This window comes from Myotis lucifugus, unplaced genomic scaffold, assembly GCF_000147115.1.
Source record: "Myotis lucifugus unplaced genomic scaffold, Myoluc2.0 scaffold_2, whole genome shotgun sequence".
Classification (NCBI taxonomy): Eukaryota; Metazoa; Chordata; class Mammalia; order Chiroptera; family Vespertilionidae; genus Myotis; species Myotis lucifugus.
In genome coordinates, this window is record NW_005871050.1 from 25,314,405 (window position 1) to 25,323,347 (window position 8,943).

Here is an 8,943-nt window from a genome sequence, read left to right on the forward strand (position 1 = left end):
ATAATACTCCACAGCATGCATCCACCATATTTTACCTATCCACTCTCTCAGTCAAGGTTTCTCACTGGCATTCTGCTAACCTTCCACCACCACAAATAACACTTCCACAAAATATCTTCATACTTGCCCTCCAAGGGCTTGTGTGTGTATTTTCCTAGACATATCTACTCAGCAGCAGAATTGCTGGGTCATAGGATATGTGTATATTTAATATAACTAAGTTAGCTATATGACCCTTAAGCTAGTGAGGCCTTCTTGGTCACTATTTCTTCAACTTTAACCCCATGTTACATTTTATATCACTCTTTCCTGCTTTAACTTTTTGCTTAGCACTTATACCTATCTAATAAATTAAGTAATTGATTATCTTCATTATCTTATTATAAGTAGTTATCATAATAACAATTTAACAGATTTTTGTTTGCTTTGTTCACTGCTTATATCCCATGCATTTAAAATAGCACTTAACACATGGATGGTGCTCAATACATATTCTTTGAGTGAATAGAGTAGTGCCAAATTGTTCTCCAGAATAGCTAAACCAGTCTACATTATGCATAACATAAGGGTTTTTATATCCCTATACCCTTATCAGCATACTATCAGCATTTTAATTTTTACAGTCTAAGAGCTGCTTAGTTAAATTGATGTTTTTCTAATTACTAATTGAACCGCATCCAGCTCGGCCAGTGGTGAACCTGAGGGGGGATGGTGAAGCATTAAAGAAAACAGACAAGAGAATATATCTGGGGGCCAAGTGGATCACTGAGCCTGGATGAGGAAACAGTGACACAGCTCGTAAGCCGAGGCTTTATTTCATAGTCAGCAAAACAAGGGAGTGGTCAAGATGTTTATAATGTTCTCGCTAGTTTCGAATCTACTTAATTACATGCACCTGAGAACTCTATCAAGCATTACTTGCTGCACCTGCCGCAGCCCACATCCCTTAGTTACCTAGGACAGTGGTCGGCAAACTGCGGCCCCTTGAGTGTGGCTCTTCCACAAAATACCACGTGCGGGCACGCACATACAGTGCGATTGAAACTTCTTGGCCACATTCCAGGGGCCAAAGAGCCACATGTGGCTCGTGAGCCGCAGTTTGCCGACCGCAGTTTGCTGTCTTATGCAATGCTAAGAAGCTTTACCCGATAGGTTTCGTGGTTTGTTTTAAATATTTCTTTTTTAAAAAAAGCTTCACTGGCAACAAAAATAAACAAAAACCCCAGATGAACCATGATCAGACTTAATTTTAGAAAAATTGCTCCGGATGCTCTTTGGGGAGTGGATTGTAATACCTTACTCAATAAAGAAAATAATAATAATAAAAAAGAACACACAAATTTATAACTAGGTGACTATCATTTAACGTTTTCAACTTCAGCCTTAAAACAGAATTAATCTTAGTAACATATTATAAGCACTTCATATATCACATTGAATTTGCTGTCTTAATTGTTGTTTTACTAAATGCTGATGCACTTTTTATAGACAAGAACGTACAAATAAAAACAAAATTTTGTGAAGTAAAAAAAAAAAAAAAGAAGCAAGACTGAAGGCAAAGAGATCCCTTAGGAAGCTATCGCGGTGAGAAAAGATAATGAATCAGACAAAGGAGGTCATGGTGGGGGTGGAGAGAGTGAATATAGAGTCAATTGACTTTTTATTTTTATTTATTTACTTTTTTTCCTTTTATCAAATTTATTGGGGTGACACCTGTTAACAAAATTATACAGGTTTCAGGTGCAAAGTTCCACAACACATCATCTGTACACTGTATTGTGTGTTCACTACCCTAAGTCAAATCTCCTTCCATCACCATTTATCCTTCCTATACCCTCCTCCAGCTCCCCTAACACCCCCCCTTTTTTTTGGTTAATCCTCATCCGAGGATATTTTTCCATTGATTTTTAGGGAGAGTGGAAGAGAGAGGGAAAGACAGAGAGAAACATCAATGTGAGAGAAACACATCAATTGGCCGCCTCTTGCACACATCCCACCAGGGCAGGGCCAGGGAGGAGCCTGCAACCAAGGTACGTGCCTTTGACCGGAATCGAACCTGGGACCTTTTAGTCTGCAGGACAACGCTCTGTCCACTGAGCTAAACTGGCTACCCCCCCCCCCTTTAAAAGATTATTTCGGAGATAGAATTTAAAGATTTGGTGACAGATTGGCTCTGGGGAATGAAACAGAGGAAGGTGTCAATGATGACTCCAAAGTAGTTCTGCTTGGCCAAAATGTCAGTGCCATTCACTAAAATCAGGGGCACAGGAGGAGAAGCAGATTTGGGCAGGAGCTGGTGAGCTTAGCTTTGGACATGTTTATAGCCATTTTCCTGAGAGACAGTAAAGTAGGGAGGAATCTCAGAAGAGAGGTCCGGATTTAAGAAGTCCCAGTTCTTCCATTTAATAACTATGGGAACTTGGGCAAGTCAACCACTCTGTGCCTTAGTTTCCTCATCTGTAAACTGAGGTAACAAAATATTCACCTTCATTAATGTTTTTGGATTTTATCAAATGTAAGATTTTATGTGAGAAAGTGCTATGTAAATTCTAAAATGTTATATAAATGGTAATTATGAACATTTTAATGGGGAACAAAATAGATATAGAGAAGAGAGGAGATTCGTCAAGGGACATTCAGGAATCCCTTGGCCTGCAAAGAAACTACAGAGCTCTGTCTCATTTATGGTGGCATCACCAGGGACATTCCAGTCTCTGGGAAAATTATATCTACAAAGAAATTATTTCCAGTAGCTTGGTGTCATGGCGATTTAGCTGATTTGGGCCAGGGTTGGAGGATTTGGAGAAATGCAGCCTAATCCTGGCTAGTGGGAAATTGGGATAGGGCCAATGTAAATGTGGCAGGCTGGGAAACATTATTGCACAGAGAAAATAATTTTGAATTTGTTTTTTATTGTGGTAAAATATACGTAACTTAAAATTTACAATTTTTAAGTGTACAAATCAATGGCATTAAGTGCATTTCCTTTGCTGTGCAACCAATATCCATTTCCAATATTCGTCACCAATATCCATCTACAGAACTTTTTCATCATCCTAAACTATTGTGTATCCATTAAATAATAACTCCCCACTGTCCCTCACCCCAGCCCCTGGCAGCCACTATTCTACTTTCTGTCTCTATGGATTTGACCATTCTATGTATTTCATGTAAGTGGAATCATATAATATTTGTCCTTTGTGTCTGGCTTATTTCACTTAGCATACTGTCTTCAAGGTTATTCCATGTTGTAGCATTATCACACCTTCATTCTTTTTAAGGGCTGAATAATATTCCATTGTATGAATGTACCACATTTCGTTTATCTTTTCATCCATTGATGGATACTTGGGTGGCATCAACTTTTTGGTTATTGTAAATAATGCTGCTATGAATATTGATGTAAAATATTCATTTGAGTCCTTTCTTTTAATTATGTTAAGTATATACTTACAAGTGGAATTGCTGAATCAGATGGTAATTCTATGTTTAATGTTTTTGAGAAACTACTGTATTATTTTCCACAATGGCTGCACCATTTTACATTTTCACCTGCAATGCACAATGGTTCCAATTTCTCCACATCATTTACAAACATTTGTCATTTTCTTTTTTTTAAATAGCCATCTTAATGGGTATGAAGTGGAATCTCATTGTGATTTAGTTTTCATTACTGTAATGATTAGCGACGTTGATCATTTTCCATGTGCTCATTGACGATTGGTATAACTTTTGTAGAGAAATACATTTGCCCATTTTTAAATTGGGTTGTTTGCTTTTTGTTGTTAAGCTGTAGAATATTTTTATATATATTCTGGATATTGAACCCTTATAAGAGATATGATTTGCAAATATTTTTCTCTTATTTCATGGTTTGTATTTTTACTCTGCTGCTGGTGCTTTTTGTAGCATAACATTTTTAATTTTCATGAAGTCCAACTTATCTATTTTTTTCTTTTGTTGCCTGTGCTTTTGCAGTTATACCCCCCAAATCATTGCCAAATCCAATCTCATGAAGCTTTTCCCTTGTTTTCTTCTGAGAGTTTTATAGTTCTAGCTCTTATGTTCAGGTCTTCAAACCATTTTAAGTTAATTTTTGTACATGGTGTAAGGTAAGTCTCTATCTTCATTCTTTTGCATGTGGGTATCCAGTTTTCCCAGCACTATTGATTGAAGAGACTGTCCTGTTTCCATTAAATGGTCTCGTCACCCTTGTCAAAAATCACTTGACCATATATACTATGGTTTATTTCTGGGCTATCTATTATATGCCATTGCTCTATAGGTCTGTCCTGTGCCAGTGACATATTGTTCTGATTACCATAGCTTTGTAGTCATTTTAAAATCAGGTAGTACTAGACAGCCAAATTTGCTTTTCTTTTTCAAGATTATTTAGGCTATTTGGGGTCTCATGAAATTTCATATGAATTTTAGGATGGGTTTTTCTGTCTGCAAAAACACACATGTTGAAATTGCATTGAATCTGTAGATTGCTTTAGATGGAAGACTTCTTTAAAAATAAATTTCACCTTTAGCCATTTTGAGTTTGTTTTTGTGTATGTTGTAAGTTGGTGATCTAGTTTCATTTTTTTTTAATGTAAGACGGGAAACGATAAAAATCCTACAAGACTCCATAGGCAGCAAAATAGCAGACATATGTTGTAGCAATATCTTTACAGACACAGCTTCTAGAGCAATGGAGACTAAGGAGAAAATAAACAAGTGGGGCTACATCAAAATAAAAAGCTTCTGCACAGCAAAAGAAACCATCAACAAAACAACAAGAAAGCCCACTGCATGGGAAAACATATTTGCCAATGCTATTTCAGATAACTGTTTAATCTGCAAAATTTATAGAGAACTCATACAACTTAACAAAATGAAGATAAATGATCCAATCAAAAAATGGACAAAGGACCTAAATAGACACTTTTCGAAAGAGGACATACAGAAGGCCGAGAGACATATGAAAACATGCTCAAAGTCACTAATCATCCAAGAGATGCAAATCAAAACAACGAGATACCATCTCACACCTGTCAGAATGGCTATCATCAACAAATCAACAAACTACAAGTGCTGGCAAGGATATGGAGAAAAAGGAACCCTCGTGCACTACTGGTGGGAATGCAGACTGGTGCGGCCACTGTGTAAGACAGTATGGAGTTTCCTCAAAAAGTTAAAAATGTAACTGCCATTTGACCCAGTAATCCCACTTCTAGGACTATATCCCAAGAAACCAGAAACACAAATCAGAAAGGATATATGCACCCTATGTTCATAGCAGCACAATTTACAATAGCTAAGATTTGGAAACAACCTAAGTGCCCATCACCAGATGAGTGGATTAAAAACTGTGGTACATCTACACAATGGAATACTACACCGCTATAAAAAAGAAGGAACTTTTACCATTTGCAATAGCATGGATGGACCTGGAGAGCATTATGCTAAGTGAAATAAGCCAGTCGGAGAAAGATAGATATCACATGATCTCACTCATATGTGGGATATAATGATAAACATAATTCGATGAACAAGAATAGATCCAGAGACAAATGGCATGGGATGGGGGTGGTTTAGAGAGCAACCAAAGGACTTGTATGCATGCATATTAGCATAACCAATGGACACAGACACTAGGTGGCTTGCCCAGGAAGGGAATGGATGGGGGGGAGGGGTGGTCAATAGGGGAAAAAGGAGACATATGTAAAACTTTAGACAATAAAATAAATAAATAAATAAATAAATAAATAAATAAATAAATAAATAAATTTCACAGGTGATTTTGTACTGTTAAATCAACCCTTTTATTTTATGTGCTTATACAAAATATACTCTCAAGTAAAGAATTTAGAATAGGCAAAGATAATGATAATGATAAAAATCTGAATAACAATGTTCTGGATGGGAAGTCAGATGGGCTCCACAATATGTTTATAGAGTTCCTTTTCAAGTCATTTGCATGTACTATGACTTGGTTTGCATCTGCTCTGTGACCCCAAAGACTTTTGATTAGCCTCAAAATGGCCTAAAAACCATCAGGAATTTTGATATTAGATGTAAATCTATAGGGCTATATAAAGAGACTTCATAGGAAAGCCTCTTAATGGCCCATAATCTTGTAAATCAATCACTATTTAATAGAAGCCAAAAGAAATAAAACGACCACATGTTTATTGACATGATGATATGTCTGCCTTATCTGATGAAACCATCTGCAAAGTCTTGAGGACTATCTGGTAAGAATAGTTTAGAAGGCTGAGAAGAACTTTGGAACAATGTACTGCCCCCAAAACCTAACTCATCCATTTCAAATTTCCCATGCTTGGATAAGCTATCTCCTCTTGACCATATTACTTCCTAATGACACTATGAACACTTATGATCCAACCTAAAGTTAAGTGGAACCAGAAGGCAAATGATACCCCCATCCTACTCTCAGACAGTACTACAACCTTAACTCTACAGAATTTCTTATTATTACCTACTAGAGGCCTGATGCATGAAATTCGGGCAAGAGTAAGCCTTCCTTGTCCTGGCTGCTGGCACCGGCTTCCCTCCAGCCACTGGCAGGCAGTTGGGACCTGGGCTTCCCTTGCAGCCCAGGCTTCGTCCAGAAGGTCGTCTGGAAGGATGTCTTCGTCCAGAAGGTCGTCTGGAAGGATGTCTGGAAAGACGTCCAGTCTACTTAGCATATTATGCTTTTATTATTATAGATAAGTCCTTGCCTGTGCAACTGCTGTATCAGTTATCTATTGTTACTTAACAAGTGGCTACAAACAGTAAACATTAATTGCCTTACAATTTCTTGGGGTCAGGAATCTAGGAGAAGCTTAACTGGGTGGTTCTGGTTCAGGGTCTCTCATGAGGTGCTAGCAAGGATTGTTGTCACCCCCAAGCTCAACTGGGGGAAGTGTGCTTTCAAATTCACTTTGTTATAGGATTGCTATCCAGCAGGCCTTTGGTTAAGATGTTCACACATCCACCAATGGAATGGAATCAAGAGCCCAGAAATAAACTCATGCATATACAGTTAACTAGTACTTGAAAAGGAAGCTGAGAATATTCAACAGAAAAAAAACCAATCTCTTCTTAATAAATGGTGTTGAGAAAATGGGATATACACAGTCAAAAGAATGAAACTAGACACCTATCTTACATTACTCACAAAATTAACCTGAAATGGATTAGACTTAAATGTAAGCTGAAACCATAACACCTGTAGAAGAAAACTGGTGAAAGCTCCTTGACACTGTTCTTGGCAATTATTTTTTGGATATGACACATAAAGTACAAATAAGATAAGCAAAAAGAAATAAGTGGGACTATATCACACTAAATGTTTCTGCACAGCAAGGGAAACCTACAGAATGGGAGAAAATATTTGTAAATCACATATCTGCAAAAGGGTTAACACCCAAAATATATAAGGACCATATACCACTGAGTAGCAAAAACAAAAACAAATAATCCAATTTAAAAATGGAAAAATAACCTGAGTAGACATTTTTCCAAAGAAGATATTCAAAGGGCCAACAGGCATATAAAAGGGTGCTCAACATCACAATATATCATCAGGAAAATGCAAATGAAAACCGCAATGAGATATCACCTCACACCTGTTAGTATAACTATTATTAAAATGATAAGAGAACCTGGTCTGTGTGGCTCAGTGGTTGAGCATTGACCAATGTACCAAGAGGTCACCAGTTTGATTCCCAGTCAGGGCACATGCCCAGGTTGTGAGTTTGATCCTCAGTAGGGGGCATGCAGAAGGCAGCCAATCAATGTTTCTATCTCTCTATACATTCCCCTTCCTCTCTCTGAAATCTATAAAAACATATTTTTAAAAAAGAAGAAAAAATCCTTTTTTTTAAAAAAGACAAGAGATAACAAGTGCTAGTGAGGATATGGAGAAAAGGGAACCCTTGTATATTCTTGGTGGTACTGTAAATTGGTACAGCCATTATGCAAAACAGTATGAACTTTACTCAAAAAATTAAAAATAAAACTATTATATGAACTAGTAATTCTACTTCTGGGTTTATAGCCAAAGAAAATGGAATCACTACCTTGTCCTGTCTTCAGCAGCACATATACTAAAATTGGAATGATACAGAGAAGATTAGCATGGCCCCTGTGCAAGGATGACATGAAAATTCATGAAGCATTCCATATTTTTTAAAAAATGAAATCGCTATCTTGAACTGATATCTTCACTTTCATGTTCATTGCAGCAGTATTTACAATAGGCAAGACATGGAAATAACCTAAGTGCCCACTGATGGATGAATGAATTTACAAAATCCTGAGGTATATATTATATAATACTATTAAACCACAAAAAATGAAATGTTGCAATTTGTAACAGCATGGATGAATCCTGAGAGCATTATGTTAAGTGAAATAAGTCTAAAAGAGGAAAACAAGTACTGTATGATCTCACTTATATGGAGAATCTAAAAAAACTTAAATAATAGAGCAGAAAACAGATTGATGGTTTCCAGAGGCAGCAGGTGGAGGGTAAGGATAATAGGTGAAGATGGTCAATGGGTAAAAACTTTCAGTAATAAGCTGTGGGAATGTAATGTATGGCATGATGACACTGTACTGCATATTTGAAAGTTGCTAAGAGAGTAGATTTCTAAAGTTCTCATTGCAAGAAAAATCCTATATAATAAAAGCCTAGGTGGTGTTGCCCGACACCCTTGCACAACATCATCACAAGATGGCTGTCGTGACGTTGTCACAAGATGGCCACCACAAGATGATCACCACAAGATGGCTGGCAGGGGCTGGTAGTTGGGGGTGACCAGGCCAGCAGGGGAGGGCAGTTGGGGGTGACTAGGCCTGGAGGGCAGGGCAGTTGGGGGCAATCCGGCAGGCAGGGGAGCACTTAGGGGGTTATCAGGCTGGCAGGCAGGCAGGCAAGCAGTTAGG

At 37.6% G+C, this 8,943-nt stretch overlaps 1 non-coding gene across 1 annotated transcript; it reads left to right on the top strand.

Annotated features, from left to right (window-relative positions):
* The first annotated feature begins 8,078 nt into the window (after nucleotides 1-8,078).
* Nucleotides 8,079-8,185, top strand: LOC111827221. The gene has a single exon (XR_002830718.1). It is a non-coding gene; the product is annotated as a U6 spliceosomal RNA (small nuclear RNA).
* The last annotated feature ends 758 nt before the right edge of the window (nucleotides 8,186-8,943 follow it).